The sequence below is a fragment of the Lutra lutra genome, chromosome 10 (genome assembly GCF_902655055.1).
Source record: "Lutra lutra chromosome 10, mLutLut1.2, whole genome shotgun sequence".
Classification (NCBI taxonomy): Eukaryota; Metazoa; Chordata; class Mammalia; order Carnivora; family Mustelidae; genus Lutra; species Lutra lutra.
In genome coordinates, this window is record NC_062287.1 from 49,158,691 (window position 1) to 49,185,756 (window position 27,066).

Below are 27,066 nucleotides of genomic sequence, written 5' to 3' on the forward strand. Positions count from 1 at the left end.
CTCTCACCTGGTGAGGCTGGGGCTTATCTTTGCTTGCAGGGTGCCGTTCTCTTCTTGGACTGCCTTGTTCTGGCCGCTTGCAGGCCAGGCGATTCTCTAGCCCGCTCTGGCTGATGAATTCTCATCTGCCTATTCTAACCTTTCATTTCTTTCTCGTCATGTCAGTTGTCTTCAGAGGCCCGGGACGCTGTCTGGTTAATGCACATTCCCTGAGTTTCTTAAGCATCCATGAACTTCTGATACATCCTAATTGTTGACCAACTGTGTTCTTCATGATGCTCATGCTAGACTTCTGTGTTCGTCACATCCGCTCTTCTGTTTTCATCAGACCCTGTTTTTGTTAGGTAAGCTTGTAGCATTTTCACTTGGTATAAATAGAGGTGGAGACAGATGATGAAGTGTGAGATCAGACACCAAACAGTTTCCTGGACTTGAATCATAATTCCAACACTCATTAGCTTTGTGAATTTGAGGGTGTTGTTTTTTGGTCCTCTGTTACTCGCATCTGTAAAATGAGAATAATAATAGTATCTACCTCCTTGGACTTATTTTGAGAATTAAATGAGATCAGGTATGTGAAACACTTTGGCAGCATGGAGTAGGTTGTTTTAGTAACTACCCTGTTTATCCAAGCATGTGAGTTTTACCCTGTATTGAGGATTTTCACATCCTTTGTCATAGTTATGAATTACAATAATCCTGTGCATTTGATAGATTAAGAATTCTTTTTTTAAAAGATTTTATTTATTTATTTGACAGAGAAACTGAGAGAAAACAAGCAAGTAGAGCAGCAGAGGGAGAGGGAGAAACAGGCTCCCCGCTGAGCAGGGAACCTGATATGGCGCTCAATCCCAGAACCCTGGGATTATGACCTGAGCCGAAGGCAGTAGCTTAACCAACTGAGCCACCCAGGTGCCCCTAGATTAAGAATTCTTATTCTTGGTGTAAAAGGAAGAAGGCTCAGAAAGTAAAGTAACTTATTCATAATCCTGTAGCCAATGTCACTGATTGTGTGACCAAGCTATAACTGAAATCTTGCTGGGTTTTATTTTTATTTTTTATTACCAGTTTAATATTTGAAACATTGAATGTTTCCTTTTCAGACTGACTTTAGCAGTCAACCTTCCTTGTCCTTTTCAGTTTCCATTATCTGTTCTAAGGCTTTGCAGAGTACCTTACACATAGTGGTTATCAGTATGTATTTCTTAATTAAATGTACTGAATTTCTTCTAAAGGAAGAAATATTCCAATTATGTTTAAAATGCATTTCTAGATATATATCAGATCATTTTGGCAATATTTCATCTCAATAATATTTATTAGTTGTTTTCTTAATATAAGCATAAGCTATGGCATATAAAGGATAAAAGAGGAAAATAATGGATAAGCTTATTTTATTTTAGCTGGCCTAAAATGCCCTCAGAGATTTGGAGGTTTGCCTATCTTCTGTATTTATTGCCTGATACTTTTTGCCTTATACTTCATAGTCTGAAAATTTAAATTATTTCTTTTCCCTATATATACCTCATCACTTTTATATCCATGTTTTTCCCTTTTCCAGTAATGCTTATTTTGTGGAAATAACCATCTGTTTAGTCATAATTTCCTCAAGGAAAGAGGCTGAATTTTTTTGTCTCTAGACTTCAGTGACCAGCCTAGACCTTGGTATAGCAGACACTCAATAATTTAATTCTATTACACATTTTAATCATTTATTTACAGTACATGTTGATTGCTGGTCTGTGTTATATGGATGCCATATGCTGTTTCTATAATGTTCTCTTAAAATCTTCATAGTAGTTATACCATACACAGCAGTATTTATGCCCATTTGACAGACGGGGTTATAAGCTCAGAAGGGATGTTTAGTTTGTCCAAATTAATATGGATTGCTGGAGACAGAGCTAGGAATGGGCTCTATTACTCAGTTATGTTTATGCCAGACTGTATAGGGACGATGTTTGTTTTAATATCGTTTACTTTGCCTTGCACATTCAACTGCTGATGTTTGTTGCTGAGTATGATCTCTTTGCACGGGTATATCTATCTGTCATGTTTGTGATGCCCACGATGCAAGTACAAATATGAGACTTTGGCCAGAACTACCAGAGGAGATCTGTGCTGTAACTGGTTTCTTAAACTTCTGATTGGGACAAGAGTGTCTTGACATGTTTCTTTTCTAATTTTTATGTTACTTGTCAGCTCTCTTCAGTATGCAAACATGGATCACAGACGGTCTGGCAGCTGCTCTAGTCTTTCTACAACACCCTTTGGTTAAGGAATGTTGCTTATCTTCTATTCTATGGATAATATATGCTATACGTATGCTGCAGAAAGCTGTTGTACCCATTCCAATTCTCAAGGTCTTCATATATATGGCCGGGGAGTCCTTGTAGCCCAGGGATTATACTGAAGAGCTCAGCTTGGTTACTTTTTACTCCTAAAGTTATTAAGAAAGCCCAACATTTATAAGTGAAACAAAAACATGAGAAGGACTTTACCAAGCTCTTGAAAGACACAAAGATACTAATAGCCTTTTGAGACTGAAGCTAATTTTGGGCTGGCTAGTCTGGGCCAGTGGCTTAATTTATGAGACTACAAGTTTAAAAAAAAAAAAAAAAATAGTTCTCATCTATAATGGGAATAGTTGGTCCAGTTACTGGGAATCTGGGAAGCATGAAGAGAATAGAAAATTTGGAATAACAATCACAATATAATAATGATGTTTTGTGTTTTTATGGGCTATGTATAATATAACCACTAAGAAGGTAAGGGCCATGGGGCGCCTGGGTGGCTCAGTCAGTTAAACGTCCCACTCTTCATTTTAGCTCAGTCATTATCTCAGGGTCATGAGATCAAGCCCTGAGTGGGGCTCTGTGCTGTATGGAACCTGCTTAAGGTCTCTCTCTCCTTTTCCTTCAACCCCCCTGCCCCGCTGCTCACACATGTGTGTGTGCTCTCACTCTCTCTCAAAATAAAATTTAAATTTAAATTAAAAAAAAAAGGTAAAGGCCATGTGATAGTAAAAAGTGATAGGTTTTGGAGATGAACAGAATTGAGTTTTAAGCCTGATGATCTCACATCTTACCTGTGTGATTCCGGACAGTTTCTTGAATCATGGCTCATCTAACTTCATTCACCGATAAAACATAGATAAAAATACACAGCTTCTAGGGTTATTCTGGTGATTATAGATAACAAGTAACTACCAAACACATGATGAGTAAAGGTGCTCAATAAATATTTATAACTGACTTTATTGTTTTTACTGCTTTATAGTTTCTGTTATGAAGGAGTTCCACATTTAGGTGAGGTAATTAATCCTACCAATGGAAGGTTTCTGTGATTTGTAACAACAGTGTACATGTATGTTCCTTACATTTATGTGGAGTTGTTATCTGTATAGATGTACTCCCCATCTGAAAATTTTATTAATACTTAAATACAAAAATTTTACTTATATTATATTCTACTCTAAACCCGTTTTCTGGTTTTTATTCATTTCAGATCAAGAACCTGTTTTATTATTTTGTTTTGTTTTGGTTTTGTTTTTATTTTTCAAGATTGTATTTATTTATATATTTAAGAGAGGGGGAGGAGAAAGAGAGAGAGAGAGACCACACAAAGGGAGAGGTAGAGGGAGGAGCAGATTCCCTGCTGAGCAGGAAGTCCCATGTGCAGCTTGATCCCAGAACCAAGATCATGACCTGAGCTGAAGGCAGATATTTAACTGAGCCACCCAGGTGCCCCTCAAGAACGTATTTTAATGACAACGTCCCAAGTACATTAATTACCTTGCAAATACAATTCTTTGGAGATGAGATGAGTTTTCTAACCAAAATTGTATGAAAGGGTTTTAAAAATACTCTTTGCCTGTTCATGTTAAACTCATGGAGAAAAAAAAAATAACAGAATGACATTCACTTGGATGCCTGGGTGACTCAGTTGTTTAAGTGTCTGCCTTTGGCTCAGGTCATAATCCCAGGGTGGTGGGATCAAGTCGCGCATTGGACTCCCTGCTCAGCTGAGAGTCTGCTTCTTCCTCTGCCTGCTCCTCCCCCTGCTTGTGCACTCTCTCTTTCTCTCTCTCACTCTCTCTCCTTGGCAGATAAATAACTACAATCTTAAAAACAAAATAAAACAAGAAAGAATGACACTCACTTAAAAGGCAAATGATTAAATAATAAAGGTTTAAAAGATTGTACATCAAAGGTGACCTTAGAATGTATACTAAAAAGAACTTTAAATGGTTGCCTTATTCTAGATCACTGAATATTGATTAGTATTCAAATCTAAACTCTTAGAAAAGTGTAACTCTGGTCTATTTATAAGAATATAAATGAAATTGGATTCCCTTTGGGAAAATTAATTTACAGTTATCTGGCCAGATTTGTTTTGATCCATTTAAGACATGGACATCTTATTTTCTTTCTGGTGGAAAATCTTGGCATTAAGCCATTCCTGAGAATAGATGTTGACATTTTTATGAAAATCACAGGAGTCAGTTTGACTCAGCAATCTCCTATTAAAATGTTTCCAAGACTTCAGATATATAATATAAATAAATGAATGAAAAAGTAATGCCCTGTTTTCCGATAAATATTATTGACAATGGTAATGGTTCCCAGCAGAATTCAGATAGATTAGTCAGTATGGTCTTAAGACCAAGCCAGAGTTTAAGGAATCTAGGACTTATTTTTAACTGACTTCAATTAGTCACCTTGATCAAATCATCTAAATCTACCAATTGGACTTAGAGACAACAAACTCCCTCTACCAGTTGGACTTAATAATAACACATGCCAATAAATAACACCAGTGTTTTGTGATCTAAAACTTTAGTGTACCCATAATAATATAAGGTTTCAAAGAAAGCTATTTCTATTATAGAAAATATATTTTCAAGACAATAATTTTTGTGTACCAATTATTTATCAGGTGTGGAGTGAGCACGAGGAGTGAAAACAAAAGTGAGTAATCTCAATGCCTTTGAAGAATCCCCTGCCTAATGGATGAAGTGCTTTAAATGAACAACTGACTGGCTAAATTCAAATCTCTTGTTAGATGGATATTTGTCATTTTATGAACAAAGCACCATTTACCTTATATTACCTAATACACATGTTTTTAAAGTTAATTGATAATGTAGAGTGTATTTCACTTACCTCAAAGAATATTGTTAAGTACCCATTTACAAATAAAAAGTAAATCCATAAATCATATTATAAAATAAGTGTTCAAAATATTCAGAATCATAGTTTTGAAAGTGACATTTGTGTTAAATAAGTTAAATACTCTCCTTTTATAGAAGCTATACCTATAGAAATTATTTATGTGTCTTCTTCAAGGATTCAGAATTTGTTAGTGGTAGAACAGTAGCCAGAACTCAGGCTTCTTACCTTCTAGATTGTATTAATTTATTATATACCATTAAAATATAACTGAAAAATCTTAACTCTTGAAATATTCTGGGAGAACTTCATGAAACCAGATTCAATTTCATACTGAACCAGAGGGAAGAAATTTAAAATATTTTATAATTCAGACTCTACTTAGACCATTTCAGGTTCTCTTCATACTCAAGTTTGCAGCAGTGGGTTAAATCTTGTATTACCTTTTTTTCTTTATACTTGCTTCTGAAAACCAGTTTTCAAATAATGGATTTCTGATGCAATTGGAATTAAGTCTAATATTCATAATTGAGTATTACACAGACATTTGCTTATTACAAGGGTTATTCTTGCCTTTCTTGCCTTATCTCTTAACACTGTCTCTTTCAAACCATTCACACTAAATATCAGGGGCTAATTATAGCCTCTATCATGCTCTGCCATCCCCTTTACTCAGACTGTCCATTGGCTTAAATATCCTCTATGTCTTCTTTTCCTGGATAGTTCTTCAAACCTGAGCTTAGATACTGCTTCCCCACAGAGACGCCTCTGCTGGATATCCCTGCCCTGGTGATTGATTTCCATCTTCATGTGCTTCCATCACACCCTCTATATCTCTTCTCTATCCTAGTATGTTTTATGTGGTGTTACAGTTGCTTGCTTATTAGCTCTTTTACTTACTAGATGGTACATTCTTTTTTTTTTTTTAAAGATTTTTATTTATTTATTTATTTGACAGAGAGAAATCACAAGTAGGCAGAGAGGCAGGCAGAGAGAGAGGAGGAAGCAGGCTCCCTGCTGAGCAGAAAGCCCGATGTGGGGCTTGAACCCAGGACCTGGGATCATGACCTGAGCTGAAGGCAGCAGCTTAACCCACTGAGCCACCCAGGCGCCCCTAGATGGTACATTCTTGTGCCATGTTCACTCTTGCGTCTTCAGCAATTGGCTCAGCACATAGTAGGGACAAAATAAGTATTATTTATTTATTTATTATTTTCTTAGGTAGGGGAGGGCAGCAGGAGGAGGAGGGGCAGCGGGAGAGGTAAGAGAGAATCATAAGCAGACTCCACCCCCAGCACAGAGCCTGCCTGGGGCTCCATTTCACAGCCCTGAAATCATGACCCAGGCTGAAATCAGGAATCGAACACTCAACTGACTGAGCCACCTAGGTACTCCTATTTTTGTTACATAAAAAATTAAGATGTCAACATTATGTTTTTAAGGAAATATTATTTTTTGGAAGAAGGTTATCTTCTTTCTGGTATTATCCATATGAAATCTGAGTCAGTACTCAGTTTGTTGATATATGTTAAAATATGTTGAAGCATATTTTCAATGTAAAAAATAAGAGAGACATCTGAAACATTGAGAGAGATATCTAAAACATCAAGACAGATATTTAAAACATGAAGAGGGAAATAGATATGTAAAGAATCAAGGGAGATATCTGGTATTGTTTCATGCGAGAATTTTTAGAAAATCCCTGAATCATCTGAAAAACTACATTTATATTCATGGTTAGAATGTACATTTTTATTTTGGATTCAACGTTTGTCTGACAGCATTTGTAAGGAAAAGGAGCAGAAAAAGAAGGACATCTCACATACTAATTATGTCTGTTTCTATCAGAAGATCATTTATACTATGGGTTACTAAGAAATATTGAAGGTGAAAGCCACCTTAGAATTATTGTACTCAGCTCAATCAGTTAGCAAAGGAGAAAACTAGATTAAATAAGTCTCACAAGATCAGATAGCTGGCTGATGGAACAACAAGAACTGGAGGCTAAGTCTCCTATCTCCCACAACTGAGCATTGCATACCCTACCATGTATAACAGTAGTAATAATAGGCATGTTTTTAGTGTCTTAGGTCTCATAAATCTGTTTACCCACATGGAAGGATCTTGATTTTTTTACAGTAAATGTAGAAAAAGTGTAAGTCTAGGTGTTTGCTCTTATAGATTGGAAAAATCCGTGGAAGATGAATATATTTTTACTTTGAAACCACAGTTAGGAAAAATTGTGTTAAGAAGACTAGACTTTCTGACATTTATTTAAGGCTTAGTGTAAGTAATCTTGCTATTCACCTATTAACTCGCTTATTTATTGTGAACCTACTGTATACAGAGCTTATATTAGGTGCTAATAGGGTATCTAACAGCAGAGGGAAGAACTTTTACACAATGAAAGTTCTTCAGGCTAGTATAGAAGTAATAAGCTCTTATTAACTCAATGTACATGTCACTCTGAATTTTGATGCTTCCTATTGACAATAAGTTAATTTCCATAAACATGATACACACATCTCTCTATTAAAATATTAAACACATACCCTACTGCATGTGGCTTATTTCTTGAGATGATTTTTAGATCCTTGGCAATTAACACATATATTGTCATGATAACACTATTTGTATAGATTTTTCATTTAGTTATTAATTCCTTAAAAGCACACATAAGACACTAAAATCCAGATACTGTTTTAAGGGATTTATGCTTTCCTACACATTTAGCTACTGAATTCAAGAAAGACAGTTCTTTCTTGAAGGGTAGATCAGAGAATTTTTTTTTTTTTTTAAAGAAAGAGTGAGTTTGAGCTGGGCCACAAAGTAAAACAAAATTCCGGGTGTTTATTCAATAAACATTTACTGAGAGCTGCCAGGTAGAACAGTGACCCATATCGTAACACCAGATTGTGTTTCTTGGGAAACTAAAGCTCTTTTTGCCTCAGTTGTTCTCAGTGTAAACTGGGGATTCCAGCCATAGCTGCCTCACAGGTTGTTGTGAAGCATAACATCTTATGAAGTATGAAGTCTCAGCTCTATGCCTGACATGTAGAAAGAACCCAGTGAACATTTGTGTTTGTTTTATTACTATTCACTCTTGTATGTTTTGGAGAAGACAAAAACAGTTCAGGATCAACAGGAGCCCTAGGAATGGCCTGCAGGCTTAAACAGTGTCATAATACAACAAAAATCCCAACATGGGGCGGGGGGAAAAACATGTGAGTAGTAGAGGAAGCAGGTGTAAAGCAGGGAGAGTAAATGGGACTAAGAGGAGAAAAGAAATATTGTGAAGAATATACTGATAGAGCTCAAATAGTGGCTTATATTAATTAGATTGTTGGTGTGTACCAATTGATTGTCTGCTCCCATTATGGATCTTCTATCCCTTATTAATGTAAATAACTAAAGTATGAACTTTCCGAAGCTCCTGAGCTTTCCAAAGGCTGCTGCTGCTGAGGGTCAAGTCATTACAACAGTGCAAAATCATATATTGTCTACAGAATAGGGCTGCAATTTCTTAACATGGTATGTAAATTCCTCTAAAATATATTTATTCTGATGCCTGATCAAAAAAATAAGTGTTTATTCTGAGAATGTCAAAGGTCTTCTCTGTTTTGGGAAGGCCATTGGAAAATGGATTTATATAGAAGGAAATGTTAGGAAGATATTGAGGATAAACTAAATGTAAGTCCATGTCTTTCATATACATTATTTCATTTCAGCCCTTACATAACCCTCTAAGGGAGACTTCCATAGCAATTCCACTTTGGAGATTAAAAACATGGGTGTTCTGAAAGATTACACAGGATAGAACAGGAACTCGAGTTCGATTATTTTAGCTATCTGTCCAGTGCTCACACAAATTCCTTCTACAGTACTTGGGAATCCAAACAAGCTGGCAATGTCTCTATATCTACACAAATTCAAGTTCAGATGGGGCAATGTGTGGACCTTAGATATTGTCAGCAGAAGTAGCTCAGGTCTGCTGCTGAGAAGAGAGATAATCATTAATATCAGTGAAGACAGCTAAATTCAGCTGGTTTCAAAATTTCCTTATCTAAATGGTGATTGAGATAAGAAAAAGTCTGCTTTTTTGGAACACATTAATATTAAGTCCTTCTCAAATCTGGGCCAGCAGCAGTAGATTAACACATGTGAACAAGGATAGAAAATAGACCAGTAAAATTGGTTGTTGAATGACAGATGCAGGATGCAGCAGAGGAGACAGACAGGCTGCAGGAAAATTACAGAAACCAGAGAAAAGGGAAATCAAATGACAGAATGATCTCATACAAAACAAAGAAATGTGAAGTGTATGTATCCCAGAAACTAAAGAACCGTTGTTAACCTATATAGGAAAGGTATGATCTTGTTCAGACAAGACATTGCTCTAACCTAACCAGCATGCCCTCTGAGGATCCCAGCAGGAATGGGGATATAACTGGGACTCTGATGCTTTCAATTATTCAGTGGAATTTATAAATGACCTGGGGAAAGAAAAGAGATTTTCATATGTATTTCTCAGAGTTTAAACTCAAGTCAATCAATAAAGGTTGGAACAAGGCGAGGTAATGGTCTTGAAAGATACATTCACTCTACTAAAGAGGAGTTGGGAGACAGGGAGGGAGGGAGAGAAGAAGAAGAGGGAGATGGGGGTGTGTAGGCAGGTCAGTGCAGATAAGGGGCATTGGAGAAACATGGAGCTAATAGGAATGGTGAGAGTTAACATTCCACACTCCTTTCAGCTTTGAAGTACTTTTTGTATCCATTTGCCAGAACTAATGTAGTGTAGTATAGGTTGGGGCATTGAGGATTGGCTTTATTAATTTCTAGTTACAAATGCAGACCAACTCTTCTTATTTCTATGTCAGTTTCCTTATCTATAATTTGCTGTAATTGTTTTATATCCCTTTTACTACCTTAATTTTTGAGAACTAAGCCCAGTCAATGTATATGATATGCATAGAACCGAAAAGGCAAATGCCAAATGACGTGTCATTTTCTTTTTACCCCTCTACATATTGTAAGGTCAATACACTGAGGATAAAATAAAACTGAAGCTGAAGGAAGAAAATTACTTCAGTGATATACAGAAGTTAATGTGTGTAAGCTAGTGGAGGAAACATTTACATACAAACGAAAGAGGCAGGGGTTTTCTGGAGAAAACCCCAGCCGAGTGGACGGCAAGTCCTGGAGAGATGAAGGGACAAGCATTCCTCGTGTGATTGGAGGCAGAGAGGTGGTTAAGACAAGAAGGAGAGACAAAGCTAGTGATTCTGTTTGTCGAGTGCCCGGGTGGGTTAAAAAAAGACAAAACAAAAACACATGAGGAGACAAGATGGAAAAATTGGCTAATGGACAGATTAGAGAGGGAGATGAATAACAGCCTGGGTTGTCAGACTTAACTGCGTAGGTAGAGGGGAGACTTTGCAGACTTCTGAGGAAATGCATCACTTTAGTGGAACTGTTGTTTAAGAAAAAATTTATGTCACATATATGATAACTTAGAAATGGCAGTGGGCATGGGAAAATTTAAGGAATAGTTATTCATTCAGAGGTTTTTGCTCAAGTCTAGGAGAAAAGTAATGTGTTTTTTCTTCTTTAATGTTACAAGGTATTTTGCAAAACAGGTTCACGAAGAGCCTAAAAGAATAAATAAAATCAGTTAATCCCTATATGTAGTTTCCATATGTTGTTGTCACAGCCTGAATTGTTTTCTGCTGAAACATCTAATATTTAAGGCAAAAATGGAATGAAACTAGAGAACAAATAGACAAAAACTTCTGCAGTACAGTTATTTCTTTTCTTTCAAGATTTTGTTTAAATTTAAGTGATTTAACATATAGTATAGTATTCGTTTTAGGGTAAAATTTAGTGACTCAGCAGTTGCATGTAACACCCAGTGCTCATTACATCAGGGGCCCTCCTTAATGTGCATCACCCATGTAGCCCATCCCTCCACCTACCTCCTCTTCAGCAACCCTCAGTGTGTTCCCTGTAGTCAGGAGTCTCTTAAGGTTTGCCTTCCTCTCTTTTTTATCTTATTTTGTCCTTCCCTTCCCCTATGTTCCTGTTTTGTTTCTTAAATTCCATGTATCAGTGAAATTTTATGGTATTTGTCTTTCTCTTTCTGACTTATTTCACGTAGCACAAATACCCTCTATTTCCATCCACTTTGTTGCAAATAGCAAGGTTTCATTATTTTTGATGGATGAGTAATATTCCATTATATATGTATATACCAAAAGTTCCTTATTTATGCAGTAAGTGTATTTCTAAATGTGACTTTATTTATTTTATATTAGGAAGATACAGATTTGGACAGTTTAAGTAATCTAATAATTGTGCAGAGGTGAGCCCACCATGACATCTGACTCTAGCTTCTGTTTTTCATTGGAATTCCTAGTGTTACATTGCCAGTTTCTGTGAAATGATTCTTATAAACCCTTCCTTGTTCCTTTGTATTTCTTCCTCAACACTGAAAATAACTGGCTTTGTATTTCAGTGTCTGTCCATCCCATTCTCAGTCCTTCTTCCAGTCTGCCAAAAGGATCGTTCCCACGGGAGGCAACTTCCCTATTCCCCTTTCCTTCTTTCCAATCAAAAGAATACCTTCCATGACTTGTAGGATAAGTGTAAGGAAGCTAATATTTATCATGGGTTTGTAATATCAGTTTGGAAAAGAGGATGCCAGAGATTATTCATTTGGGAAGGAGTTGTAACACAGTTGGGATAATTCAAAGTCTGATCATTCTACCATAATGTATTGTATTAATTGTATTAACTGCAGCAAAATGATGAAAATTAAAACCAAAACCTGTTCTCCAATGTGTCTCCCAGTGTTTTGTTTGTGTTATGTTAACTGTAGCATTTCAACATGTCTCAGAGACATTCATATGGTCCTTTATCTGAAATTTTTTTAAGAATGAACTGTTGAAACTGAAAAAAATAAAAATAATGTTTATAGGTAATCATCACACACTGCCATCATCTAGAGAGTATTGGATTAACACAAATCTTATGAGACAACAGTTTTCTTATCAAAGAATTAAAACTGCATTTGTAGTTGTTTCAAAATACACTGCCTGTAATAATATAAGAAAAATGGTTAGAAGATATACATATTAGGAGAAATGAAATTATGATTTTTCAGGTATTTTCCTAAACATCTGGGAGAACCAACTAAACCTACAAAAACTTTTCAATAAGTTTAATAGTACTAGCAATAATTAGATAGACAATGTATAAGATTGAAAATATTTTTACCTACTCTTAACAGAAAAATATTTCAAAACTAACTTACAAGGCCAAGTATAAAACTCATATAAAGAGGATATATTTTAAAATTTGGGGGGGATTTAGGACACCTAGGTGGTGCAGTTGACTAAGCCTCCTACTCTTGGTTTTGGTTCAGGGCTGTGAGATTGAGCCCCATATTGGGCTCCAGCCTCAGCACAGAGTCTGTTTGAGACTCTCTCTACCTCTCCCTTCCCCCTCCCCCTTGCTGTCTCTATCTTTCTCTCTCTCTAAAACAAATAAATCTTTAAAAAAAAGTTCTGGGAGGGATATTCAATAAAGACTGGGAGAATGAGTCTTATAAATATATTATTGATCCTCAGAATTATATATATACCATTCTAAACCACCTATTTTGTATTATGTGTGTTTGGGAAGACTTATGTATTTATATATTTTTAAAGATTTATTAATTTATTTGAGAGTGAGAGAGCAGGGGCAGAGGGCAAAGGGCAGAAGGAAAATGAGAGAGAGTCCTCAAGCCGACTCCCCACAGAGCATAGAGCCTGACATGGGGCTTGATCCCAGGATCCTGAGGTCATGATCTGAGACAAAATCAAGAGTTGGCTGCTTAAATGACTGAACTACCGGTGCCCCAAGATTTATATATTTTAAAGATTTGCAGTGAGTGTAAGCTACCATAACACATATTTTAAAAATATATAAAATCTGTCATATACCTCAAATAATATAGTATTTTATGTCAACTATACTTCAGTAGAAAAAAAAGATACATGAAATCTAAAACACCACAGCCTCCTACAGAAAAATACAGATAAATATATAGGTTCTAATTTAGTATATGATAAAGATAGCATTTTAAATCTGTGGAAAAAATGATAGCCTGTGCAACAATTGGTGGTGAGACAAAAAGCCTAAATTATACCAACTTATTTTTAGGAAATAATCGTAGATATGAGCAAAGATTTAGAAATAAGAATGTTAATTTCAGTTCCCTTTGGAAAAATGGGAGCCAACTTAAATGTCTAAAACAAAGGACTAGTTAAAGTATACGCTTATAGAATAAAATTATGTATTTTTCAAAAACAATGCAAATGAATACATATGTAATATGTACATATATTTGTAATATATTTAGTTTGAAAAAACACAAAATTATATCTACCATATGATTACTTCTAGTTTGATTCTAAAAGAATCAAAACCAATATCCTAACAGCCATTAATTTGCATATAATGGGAATTTCTAGGTAATATTTAATTTTTATGGTTATTTTTTATATCTATATTTTTTAAAATCAGATTGTTGCAATAATATTATTTTTCTCATAGAAAAAGACAATGGGAACTATGCAGTCTAAAGATTCATTCAAATCATAGGCTTCAACAAGTTATCATCTTAAAGCAATAATTTATTTCCTGAGTTACTTGTTCCTCCGCTTTTATTTTGGAGAACGCTGTGAAGACTCTTCTTCCAACACCAGATTGATAGCTCATGCTGTGCTGTTCGCTTTACTCCTCACAGATCCTCAGTGTCTGATACAGTCTCTCACAGGCCACAGAACATCCATAAGGGCTGAAAGGCACAATCCCTTGAGAAACCTGACTTTTTCGTAAGGTTTTTCAAGGAATGTCCTTTGTTTTCTTTTTCTTAGCTCTTCCGTTTTTAATTCTTCCTTCCCTTCAGATACTGTCTCCCTGGAGCTTTGAGAAAATTGCATTTCTCCCCCTGCAAAGTGCCCTTTAGAGAAGAGTGAACTCACAAGACCCCGAGTGTGGCAGCATCTGTCTTCTGCAGCCCCAAATCATTTATGGCAGGGTTTACCTGCTATTAGATTTTCCTTCCATTCCAGGCCATAAGTCAGTAAACTCCAAGCATGGCCATAGTGAAGAAATTTCTTTCAACTCGAGTTTGAGAGGGAGAGGAGACCATCTGTTTTCCCCTAGGATGATCTTTTTGTTAAGGATGTATAGCCTGTCATGGAACTTTACTTGAGTCCATTTGTCTTGCCCAGGCTTCTCTTCAGTCCCTTTGCCTTAGTCCAGTATCCTGCTCACTTGGGTTCCAGCCTCGAAGCCCCACCTCCTTGGTAAGATCTTTGGCCCTTCGAGGAGGGTTTGTTGTTATTTTATTTCCCTGGTTTCTCTTCCCTGCAAAATTCCTGTTAGCTCTTTCATTGGCTACAACTAAGCTCATTCTCTCTAGTCTAACTCAGGCCCTAAAAGAGTATTTTTTCTTTCAGTTAGTAGACTCTACTGAGCATCATTTTTGTGCTTGGAACTGCACGAAATGTCTCTGCTCACTACTGTGAAGTTGAATTCCTGGAAGGTTGAGCTCAGTTTAGTGACCAGTTTGGTTTCTTTGAGGTCTCTACATGGACCAAAAGTTTGGTTGTTGTTGTTTTGGCCCTGCTAGCATGCCCTACAGCTGTGTTTATCTATTTGGATAAGAATAGTCTAACTATGTCATCAACTCCTCAAATTCCCTTGACTGAAAAATAGTCCTTCCCTGATCTATAGATCCTAAATGCCCATGCAAAAGTTTTATGTCATATTTGAAATAAGCAATTTCCATTCCTGAAAATATATAATTCATGAATTTCATGGTTATACAGATAGTTATTTAAGCTAAAATACTGAAGATGAATCCTACAAGTCCTGCTTGTATTAACCCTTCTTATTCAGTCTATTGAATTTGGCCAAAATTATCTAATATATTTCAAATGCATACACCTAATTCTAACCTTATTGCCATGTTGGTAATTAGGGTTTTGGTGGTTTTTTGTTTTTGTTTGTTTTTGTTTTTGTTTTTGTTTTGGTTATTTTCATTTTTATTTTTGCAATGGTCTTTTTTTTAAGATGTTGTTTATTTATTTGACAGGGAGAGAGCGAGACAGTAAGAGAGGGAATATAAACAAGGAGAGTGGGAGAGGAAGAAGCAGCCTTCCTGCTGAGCAGAGAGCCCAATTCAGGGCTTGATACCAGGACTTGAACCGAAGGCAGATGCTTAACAACTGAGCCACCCAGGTGCCCCTTGCAATGGTCTTATAACCAGTCTTGTTGACTCCAGTATTTCCAGCTCCAATGCATACTCAATATTGGCACAAACATAATAGTTTTGTATTATATCTTTATTTCAGTGATGTGGAATTTATTCTTTTGTGTAAGTGCATAGCTTTTTTTAAAAAAGCTTTATTTTAATAGTAGAGCTAATTAACTTTCAATTATGGTGGATTTAAACAAAAAATAATTTGTTAGTATATAATTGTTTATAGTAATCTATTATCACACTATGTATTTCTATGGTTATCTGTTATATTGTTTTCCATTTCTCACTGTGGTTATTGAGACTTCTCTCTCTCTCTTTTTTTTTTTCCCTTAGTTAACATAGTTAAAGTGCTGCCAATTTTGTCTATTTTTTGGAAAAACTTGTGGTTACTTTCACTGTTATGTTTTTTATTATGATATCTATTTTACTTATTTCTGATTTTTCTTTGTTACTTCCTTCCTCTGCTAAATTTCAGCTAAGTTTCTTCTTTTTCTAGTTCCTTGTGGTATAATGTTATTTATTTGAACTTTTTTCTTAATATAAGCATTTATAGCATAAATTTCACTTTAACATCAGCTTTAGATGCATCGCAAAGGATTTGGAATGTTGTGTTTTCTTTTTCATTGGTTTTGAGACCTATTTTGATCATTCATTTGATTTCTTTTTTGGCAGTAGTGTGTTATTTAATGTTTATATATTAAATATTTATTATTTACATTGAAAAAATAAAAAAATCACCAAAGAAAGATTTTTTTTTTTTTAGCGATGATGGTCTCCTTCTACTTATCCAAAGGAATATCTTTGAAAACATTTTCACACTCATGCTCACATTTATTTTCAGAGGTCAGAGATTCATGATAGTGTTATAACAAGTTGTTCTTTACAAATAAACTTAATTTATAAAATTTAGCCCTTTAGAAGATAAAGAGAATTAAGATACTATAGATTGTTTCTTTATTTTATAAATGGAGAAATGAAAGTTCAAAAACTGAATTATTGTCTCTAGTCAGTCATTCTCTAAGATTTATAAACTCCCTGAGGTCAGGAACTACATTTTGTTGGACATTATATTTTCACCACTTGGTCCAAAATTTATTTTGTTTATTCACATTTGCTAAGTGAATGGAGAAATATCTTCATTGTTACAGAGGGGTGGAGATCTGAATAATAATATATATATATAATTATATATATTATATAAACACATATAATATAGTAATAATTACATATATAATTATAATAATTATTATTATTATCTCAGACATCCAGATAAATCCTATCTCCACCAAAAATAGGAACCATGTATTATGGACTTATCTGAGTGATTGGGTGACAGGCAGATTCTATTTATATTACATGTATTATTTTGAAAGTTGTGCTCAAAAATGATTGATTACCTTTTTAAATCCTGTGTTGATAGGTATTATTATAACTCTCTTCATTTTATAGGTTGAAAAAGTGAGGCACAGAGAGAATGAGTCCCTTCCTGCAAAGGTCACACATTTAGGAAGTAGTAGAATTGAATTTGAATCCCAGTAATCAGAGACTAGAACTGGTATTCTTAATCTACACTGTACCCCAAATATGTTCAGAGCTGTGCAGTAAAAGTTCTCCTATGGTGGACGATTAGAATACCCATTAAATTGCATTTTATTCTTGACATAAATAAGAAAATGTAGGGGTTTCAAGTTCAACTTTTTATATGTTGTAATATGAGAAACAAAATTAATTTCATGAAAATCTAAATGGTTCCAGAAACCATGCCTAAAATTGAGATGATACTGCTTTTCATCAGATTATAGGGCAATTCACTTTACCATTGAAAATCTATCATTTTTAAGTGAGAAAGCCAAATAGAAGTGACGACTTTTCAGCTGAATTAATTTTTATTTCATGCTTTTAATTTTGTCCTTTAGAAGAGAGTAAGAGTAAAACATTCACTTTACCTGGAACAATTCATAGCTGCATTTAATTTTGAATGGAGAACTAAGATGAGGGGATAGATAAAATTTTAATTTTTCTGACTTTGATATTTCCCATTTGGAATCCTTAGCAATACCATTTCATATTCAGATTTCTTTGACTTTAAAATTATTTTTAGCAGAGATTTATTTACTAAGGGTAGAGTAGAGATTGCGACAATAATTTAAATAATTGAATACAGGACTACAGTCACCTCCAAATATAACATACAAACATTTCTCAGAAGGATGTCTTCTGGAAACCTAGCAAAAATACAGTTCTTCATATGAAACTTTTACTGTGCCTAATCAAAGAAACACAGATTTAAAAATAAGTAATGCAGTGTTGGAGACATCCAGAAAAGTGATGCTTAGCATTTAGAAGGATGGGGTGCCAGGCATCTAAAGAGAACTGGCAGCTAATGGGTTTGAGTATGTACACTTCCACTTATTGGCTGTGTGACTTGTCTGAATCTCAGTTTTCTATCAGTAAATGAGATTTTGTCTGGTACGGATTAGATAAGTAATGATTTCTAAAAGATTAGGTCACTATAAATGAGAAAACTATGTCTAGAATTTTCCATATCCATGAAATTTCCCCTTTCTTCTTGCTACTTGAGAGCTTCTGCCATGTAAAGTTCAGGTGGAATCTTAATAGGAATTAGAACAAGCAGATAATGTGCCTTAGGATGTTTCCTTTTTTCCTGTGCAGTTTTCAAATAAAAGTCTTTAAAATTATTTAATTAAGAGTGCTGATATGAAAGCCAAGTACGTGTTTACCAAAATTTCTGAACCATAACACTGTCTTGACCTATCTGCCTTCAGTTTACACTTGAAACTGAGTTAGTCATGAAGAGGCTTGAAGTAGTTTCTTATTAAGGTTGACAAATGTAAAAAAAAAAAAATAATGAAGTTAGAAGAGATTCCCTTTTTGTCAGTCATGACCTTTTGCTGTCTGATTTAGTCTGAGAGCTTTCCAGCTGGAGTGCCTACTCCACCCTCAAGAGGCCTGTGCGTCTATGTAAAGTCATTTATTTCTGAAATGCACTTGCCTCCTTTCATGTCTGGAGGGGACCATCTTTCCTCTGGCCCCAGTGAGTGTGATTTAATTCTTTTTGGATAGCTCTTTGTTTAAACCTCAGTGGAATACTATAAGGAGCAGTATTGAGGCTCTAACTCAATAGAATATTTTCACAATCTTCTGCAAAACATTGCCCCTTGGTAGAGTATCATTAGCCTTTTACTCTGAGAGTTTCTTAGCTGTATGTATGAGTTGTAGATGTTCAATAAATATGCATACAGCCAAATTGATCCTGTATATTTTTGTATCTGTTCTTTTTGATGCCTTAGATAATAAATTCCACTTAATATTTAGTAACCTTTTATTGAGCCAAATAAAACCACATATAACATTGACCACTTATATATTAGTCCAAAAACACTAATTTATTTGAAAATATTATTTAATTACAAATATGTTTCCATGTAACATCATTCATTGAGTCCTAACTTTGTGATAAGAATTCTGTAAATCATGAGGGGGAGCCTGGGTGGCTCAGTGGGTTAAAGTCTCTGCCTTTGGCTCAAGTCATGATCCCAGGGTCCTGGATCCAGCCCCGTATTGGGCTCTCTGCTTAGCAGGGAGCCTGCTTCCTCCTCTCTCTCTGCCTGCCTCTCTGCTTATTTGTGATCTCTGTCTGTCAAATAAATAAAATATTAAAAAAAAAATAATTCTGTTAATTGTTCAAGGAAAAATGCTATAAAATAAGATGTGATTTCAGTGTAAGATGATCATACTGTAGATGATGTAAGAACTAAGCACCCCCACATAATGATTATGTAATATGCACTATATGATAACGTTAATAAACTTCATGCCAAGAAGTAATGTTTCTTTTCAAGTATTCAAGAAAAAAATGGAAACAGGAGATGGTGTTAGAACTGAGTCTGAAAGTTTTCTGTGCTGGACTAATGTAGGTCTTCACCTGTTCGGTGAGTAGCAAGTAAGTGCAGAGGCATCTGGTTGGAAAATAAGTTGACATATTGAACAATCAGTTGATGAAACTTGAGATGATTGTATGATTAAAGCATTTAGAGAAGTAGATCAGATCAGGAAGAGTAAGGTCTATGAATAGCCTTCAATTATAAACTGTGTGCGTGTGTGCGTGTGTGTGTGTGTGTGTGTGTGTGTGTGTGTGTGTGTGTTGAGGAGGGGCAACAGATGATAACTCTGTTATTTCTGAAAAAGATGGTTCTGAATAAGGAAAGCATGGCAGTAAGCAGAGAATTTATTAGAGGGCAGTGATAATTTTCTAGGTGCGATACCATAAAAGTGTAACTGAAATTTCTAAATTAATAGCATAAAGACTAAGATGAAAAAATAAAACAAGGGGCTTCTGAGTGGCTCAGTCAGTTAGGTGCCCACCTTTGGCTCAGGTCATGATCCCAGGGTCCTGCAATCTTGATCCCAGGGCCCTGTGATCAGACAGAGCCCCATATCTGGGTCCCTGCTCAGCGGGGATCCTGCTTCTTCCTCTCCCTCTGCTGGTCCCCCTGCTTGTGCACGCTCTTTCTTTCTTTGTCAAATAAATACATAAAATCTTTTCTTAAAAAACATTTTTTTCTTAAATGACCTAGAGCAGTGGTTTTCAGACCAGTGGCATCAAATATAGAGGTCCTGACTGAAACTCTGGCAGAGGAAGGAAGGTAGCAGTTTGTATTATATATTCCCCCAAAGATTCTGATGAGAATTATTGGCTGAAATTTTGTAATGAATTGTAAGGGTTTCTCTTTCTGTGTCATTCAAATGCTCATTCACCTACGTTTATTAACATGATTCATTGAGTCTAAGGTACTACTGGGTTTAAGATTCAGTGTTACTTTATGTATTGTTAAAAATGCTGCCAATTAAGCCGATTCATGGCATCAATTTTAAGATGCAACCCAATTTCAGAAGTCTTAAAAAATAAAAATGTCCATCTTATAATTTATAAATCCTGTTGTCTTGGCTTCCGTGATACCATACTGAATAAAAGAGGTGCTGTTTCACCGATACATCAACCTATTCCTATGCTTATTCTCATCAAACTTTGAACCATGACTATATGAAACCTGTATTCATTTCTTTAATTTTGTTTTAAACTGACACTTCATGTTTTTACTTTTTTCTTTTCATTAATAGATTATCTGAATCTAAATTGTTAGAATCTGTCTCTATTTTTTCCACATGAGTAAAAAGGTTAGAAATCTTTAGGGAATTAATATGTAGGTATTGGTAATAATTAACTACATTTTACAGAACTGAGAAACATTTTTTAGGAGGAAGGGCAGGTTTCCCTTTCGACTAATACCTTCCACATCCCACCATCAGTGTACTGCTCCAGTTACTACAGACATATTTGAGAATAAAACATGACCTATATTTCAGTATTCCCACAAACTGTGTTAGTGATCTTCAGGGTGTTTGGAAATGTCTGGTTCACATAAAATTTTGCAAGCACATCTGTCTCCTGAAAATTCTGCTCTTACCCTCACCCCAGGGGAGAACATGGCCATCCTATACCCATATTTTCCTCATAGTTTTCTCCCATTAACTTCTGAGCTTTGCTCTTTTCCTATCTTTCATTTCCCTTTGTCTCTTTTATATTCTGTATAGGTCATTCTGCCAGACGAGAAGCAGTCCACACTTCTAACTTTGCTGTACTACATTTTCCTCAGGCCTGAGCTTAGTGTGGACTGAGAAATACCCACAGGCTGCAGTACATACATTTGGGAGTCATCTGAGACCGAGTAACTGGAGACAAATGAAAACCAAGCTATGGATATAGTTTAAATAGGTAACCAATCCTAAAGGATTAGAGAGAACAAGAAATAGTAAACATAAGAACTGGGATAAAGAGAGAACCAAGTTAGTTGAGGAGTCTGAGGTAGTCCTGAGCCAAGGGTGATGCATAGCTGTTGGTGATGGGGCTAAGTACCTCCACTCTGGTCAGGTAAAATACAGAGATGAAAGTTTTATATCCATTTTTTACACTGAGCATAAATAAGTGATTTGCCTAAATTCACTAGGTTCGTCTATAGCTCAGTTGAAGCTTCTGGCCAGGACTTTTGCCCCACAGCCTAGCAGCAGTACGCCACATCTAACGCTAGTGAGTGAGATTATGGAATACTTTCCCAACAACTGTTTTCCATCACAGAGATCTTGCAGTTAAGAGATGTGAAAAAGTTAAAAGATGTTAATTAATCAAAAGCAGAACTACATTGTTTTAGTATAGTGTATATATAAAAATAAGGTAAAGTTACTTATTCTCTAAGAATCACTTTTTTTCCCATAAAAGATGGGGAAAAAGATTTCTTCACTCCTACTTCTTTGTTTTATGCAAAAGAAAGCCTCCAAAACAAACAAACAAAAAACCAGAAAGCAAAACAACTTGTAAAATATAAATGTTACAGAAATGTGAGACATAATAAATATCATTATCATTTAACAGGAACTAGACTAAATGTTTCCTTGAGTTGGTTACACACACACACACACACACACACACACACACACACACACACGGTTGCCCCTGGTGGTGACATTTTTTTTTCTTTTGGTGACTTTAAAGCACAGTCTTCAGTACTCATCCACTCTTTATAAACATTCTAAATCTGGTGAGTCAATTAACTTCTCTAAAATCCAGTTTTCTCATCTGTAAAATAGTAATAGTACAAGTATCTATGCTATAGGAAGTTATTAAAGGTTAAATAAAATAAAGAAAAAATAAGATAATAATGTAATTACTATTTAATATATCATCATTAAAGTCCTTAGGTTAAGTCTAATGCCATGGCTGTTAGGAACCACACATTTGGTGGAAAGTACAATATACAACATTTGGCAACCATCTGCTCTACCTTGGCTGGAGTTCGAGGTGTTGGAAAAAAATTATTGGGTGCTCACAACAAATCTGCACATTGCCTATTAATGTCTTTATTTTATGGATGACTAACCAAAGCACAGAGAGTATAACTCACTTGTCCAAGGTCAGAAGGCCTATAATTGGAAGAGAAAGGAATGGAACACCAGTTATTATGACTTCAAGGCTCTTGCTCTTTTCACAATGTACCCCAACTGAAGGACTGCAAAGCAACTAGATTTGTTAGTCAAGGACCTGTTACTATAATTACTTTCCATGGTTTTATTTTTGTATTTGTCTGAGCTTCATTCATACTAAACTCAACTTAGAAATGTTTCTAAAGAAAGATAAAGCTTGGTGTTAATATTGCTCATACTTTCCATGGAAGGAAGACTTTTCCTGCATAGGAATGGTAATTTTATTTCTGCCCTTAAAATGAGAAATAGGTCAACCTACTTACTTATTGCATTTCTTAAATCATCTTCTGGGGTTTTGGCAGTTTAAGGCTTATAGGTCTTTTCTTGGCTATCTTCCTCTAAATCTCTTAAGGGATCATAGATATTCTATGCACATCCAATCAAATATTTATTAAAGAATATATAATATAACTGTAAATTTATTGTAACATTTTTCTTCTAAGGAGTTCAGAACCCTATGGCATAAATTACCTTATTTATCTTCATATATATTCCCAAGGGAAGAGCTTGGTAGTATTACCAGGTTAGATTAAAAATAAATGGGCAAGTATAAGCCATTTGTTCAGTCAGTCAGTCTATCATCAGGATTGACAGGGTTTTCACTCTTTTCAGGTAACTCTGCTGGAAGCAGTAACCATGCTGTGTTCTGGGGAAGCAACATGTCAGAACAAGGCTAGTCTGGATGAAAACCTGAAGTGGCTCAGGGGGCCTCATGTTTCTCTGGTCATCTGCCTATTTGCCCAACCAGTGATGAAACAGTAACATAGGTCCTTGTCTCCATTTGAGAAATGATCAGCCATTGTTTTGTCACATCACCTCATGCTTCAAGGCTCAGATGAATTATTATTTTATCTGTAAGACCTTTTTTTAAAAAAAAATCCCAGAATGTATTTATTTAATATTATTTATCACAAGAGCTCAACTAGAAACTTGATTAAAAAACAAAAACACAAACAAAATTGACAACACAACTTAAAATACAGTCATATAGAAATAAAGGAAAGGACAGATCATGTAAGGAAAAGCTAAAAAGACAACACAAGGGATGAGTCAGGGTTCTTGGCTAGAGACCTGCTTTGAGTTTGTTTCTTGCAGATACTTTTCAAAGGTTATGGGTTTTTTGGTTTTTGTTTTGGTTTTTGTTTCCAGAGCTCAATAGCATGTGTGTTCAAAGGGCTGTGAATGTTGGGTTCTTCTAGCAGGCTCTGGATGGAGAGCAGGATGGTGCTGACATACACAGGGTGGACCACTTATCCTCCAGGATGTCCAGGCAGATGTCCCCCTGGGTGTGGATGTTGGGATCATAGCAGATGTGAGGAATTGTACCATGGATGTGTTTTAAGGGTAGCCACTGGGGAACTCCAGGGAGAGCTTATACCTCAGATCTTCCTATAGTGTGCCTGCTGTTCCATGGATGGTTCCTGCATTGGAAAAGACTGTCTGATTTAGGGAAAACAGAAATTCCTTTGTTACCAGGCATTATCAGCTCCTGCTGTAACCTCTTGCCCATGGAGCAGGCAGTGCTCCAGCTGCCTTGGCTCCTTTGCGGGTGGTGGCAACGCTGGTGGAGGCTGGGTTTAAATTCTGGGAAGCCATCTGGGAGGTGCTGGCAGGGGCACAAGAGCTTGAGGAACATGACTGCAACTCTAGGGCTGCAGGCCCTCATGTCCACTTTAAGGCTTTTATTTCTCCTCGGCAGAGTTACTCATGTCTGTGTCTAGACTTATGACAATTCGATGTAGTGAATATTTTTAATACAGTATATTGAATGAATGAATGTATTTTGTGTGCATCTTCTCCAAAAGATCAAGAGCTTCTACAGGCCAAGAACTATGTTCTGGATCCTCAGCACAGATCACAAAGCCTGGCACACAATAAACAATTAGAATCAGTTTGTTTATTTATTTATTTATTTATTTATTTATTTATTTATTTATTATTACAGAGAGAGATCACAAGTAGGCAGAGAGGCAGGCAGAGGGAGAGGGGGAAGCATGATCCCGGCTAAGCAGAGAGCTCGATGTGGGGCTTGATCCCAGGACCCTGAGATCATGACCCGAGCTGAAGGCAGAGGCTTAACCCACTGAACCACCCAGGCTCCCTAGAATCAGTTTAGTAAATAACACAGGGAACTAGAATGCATATTTAATATATGGAGATCAGACTACAAACCTATTGCCTCTAGTTGCTGTTAAATCACATTCATCAGTGGGTTGATTTTCTGCTTCAAATGGCATCCTTCAATTTTTTTTTTTTTTTGAGTCTTACTTTTACCTTCTATAAAAAGGGGAGGATGATACTTATTTTTCTGTATAGGATGCTGTGGGAAACAAATAGAATAAAGTGTATGTGTTAGTTTTCTAGGGCTGCTATAACAAAATATCACAGCCTGTGGGATCAAACAACAGAAATTTATTTCCTCTTGTTCTGGAGACAAGAATTCTATGATCAAGGTGTCAACAGAGTTGATTTCTTCTAAAATATCTCTCACTGGCTTTTAAGTGGCCATTCTTTCTATTTGTCTTCCCATGGTCTTTTTTTCTGTGCATGTCTGTGCCCTTATCTCTTCTTCGTATAAACACATGAGTCATATTAGGTTAGAGCCTACACTCACAACCTCATTTTACCTTCATTACCTCTGTAAAGACTCTTTCCCCAAATACTGTCACATTTTGAAGTACTAGAGTTTAGGACTTCATCATACAAATTTTATGGAGACACAATTCAGCCCAAAACATTATATAAAAGGTCCAATATGATACCTGCATGTAGCTGTCATTTTACTCATGGAATTATTATTACTATCACTTTTAGTCAGAGATTTCCAATAGATCACAAAATGGCTTTACTTGTTCCTGTTAAATAGCTCCTATGGTCTCTTGCTCAGCTTGCTTGGAAAGAAAAATGTGTAGACAGGGCACAAGCAATTCTAGCATGAAGTGCAAGACAGAGGGAGAAAGATGAAGAATTATCCTGAAGGAAGTACTCCTCTGAGCTCATTTACAGATTTAACAAGAGCTCATCATAACTGGAAAAAGCAGATGACCGATTCAAAGAAGGTGATGCTATAAATGGTGGCAAATATTTTAAGAAGAAAAATGAAAGCACGTGGAGGTTTACTTGGCATTCAGGAGAAGGGACAGTGAGTCGGATGCCAAGCATGAAAGGTATTAAAAAGGAACATTTTCATGAAAACCTAGCAGTCAAATTTGATGGGAAAAGAGTCATTAGCTGCATGTCAACCTTGTGATGAGCTTCAAAGCCATCTTTCATACAGTCATCTTCCCTTCCATCCCCCTTGTCCTTTCTCTCTTCTCTCCATTCCTCTATTTTTCTTTTGCTTTCTTCCACAAGAACGAATCACATCCTTGTTACACAACAGGCGTTGTCAGAGTACAGTGGCATATACGAAGGTAAATAATATCCTCAAGGCAATTAATGTTCAGATATAAATAGCCAGTTCTTATTGTTTGTGGTGGTTATATGAAGCCATCATAAACATTGAAGTAGTGACTATGAACTGTTGTTCCCAAGGGAAATGCACACCACACACACCCGCATATCCCTGCAGGCACATGGCACATAGATTGTCACCTTAAATCCTAGAAATAACTCAGGCTGGTACGTTCTATTTTCTTAACCTTTCAAAAGAGAAAACAAGGTTCAGAACTCTTAAGTTACTTGCTTGAGGCCATCCTACTAACAGATGCTATAGATCATTGGAATTTAGACCCCATCCATCCAGAGCTGGAGTTTCGTATACTACAGTGCACTTCTCCCTACCATCTCCATTTTCTGGTCATATAATTATATAAATATATATACTTATATATATTTATTATATATATTTATATTATATATACATATTTATATACTTATAGAGAGAAGGGGAAGAGATGACCATATATATCCATATATATGGATATGTATATTTATACATCTCTTTATATATAATTATATATACATAGATGATACATATGGTATACTTTTATATCTGTCTATATATCAGATATATAAATGATTAAATACCAATGTAAAGATTGATGAGTAAAATTAATTACAGCTAAAAGATCTATAAGATTCAGGGGTTTTATTGAAAATACTTCTAGCATTTCACACAGAAGAGTGATTATCCATAACTCCATATGTAAGATCTCTCTCTTTTTAGGGGCCAAGAACGATTCTAGACTTTAAGTAAAAATTACTCTTTATAATAATCTTATAAAAGTGACCATACACTCTTCATTGTAATACCAGAAAACTGGAACTCAGAAGAGTCAACTTGTTAGAGACTGCACAGCCAGTAAATGGTAGAGTTGAGATTTGAACCTAGAATCCAGTAATCTAGACTAGTGCCCCTCCTGATCTCCCATAAGCAGATGTAGAATAACACCTTCCTGGGTGAGATCTCTTCCTCTTGCCTCTGACTCGAACATCCTCATCCTGAAAGAACAAGGAATGGCAGTCAGAGGAACCAGAATTTGAAGAGGACAAAATGAGTGTTCTTAGGAAGGTAATAGCAGA

General features: G+C 35.8%; 1 protein-coding gene and 1 pseudogene across 1 annotated transcript in view; one reads left to right on the forward strand and one right to left on the reverse strand.

Annotated features, from left to right (window-relative positions):
- TENM4 (teneurin transmembrane protein 4) overlaps nt 1–27,066 on the forward strand; it is a 2,938,802-nt gene that overhangs the window by 47,567 nt on the left and 2,864,169 nt on the right. The gene's annotated exons all lie outside the window — the stretch shown is intronic.
- On the reverse strand, nt 23,593–24,138 carry LOC125078150 (ubiquitin-conjugating enzyme E2 C-like; annotated as a pseudogene).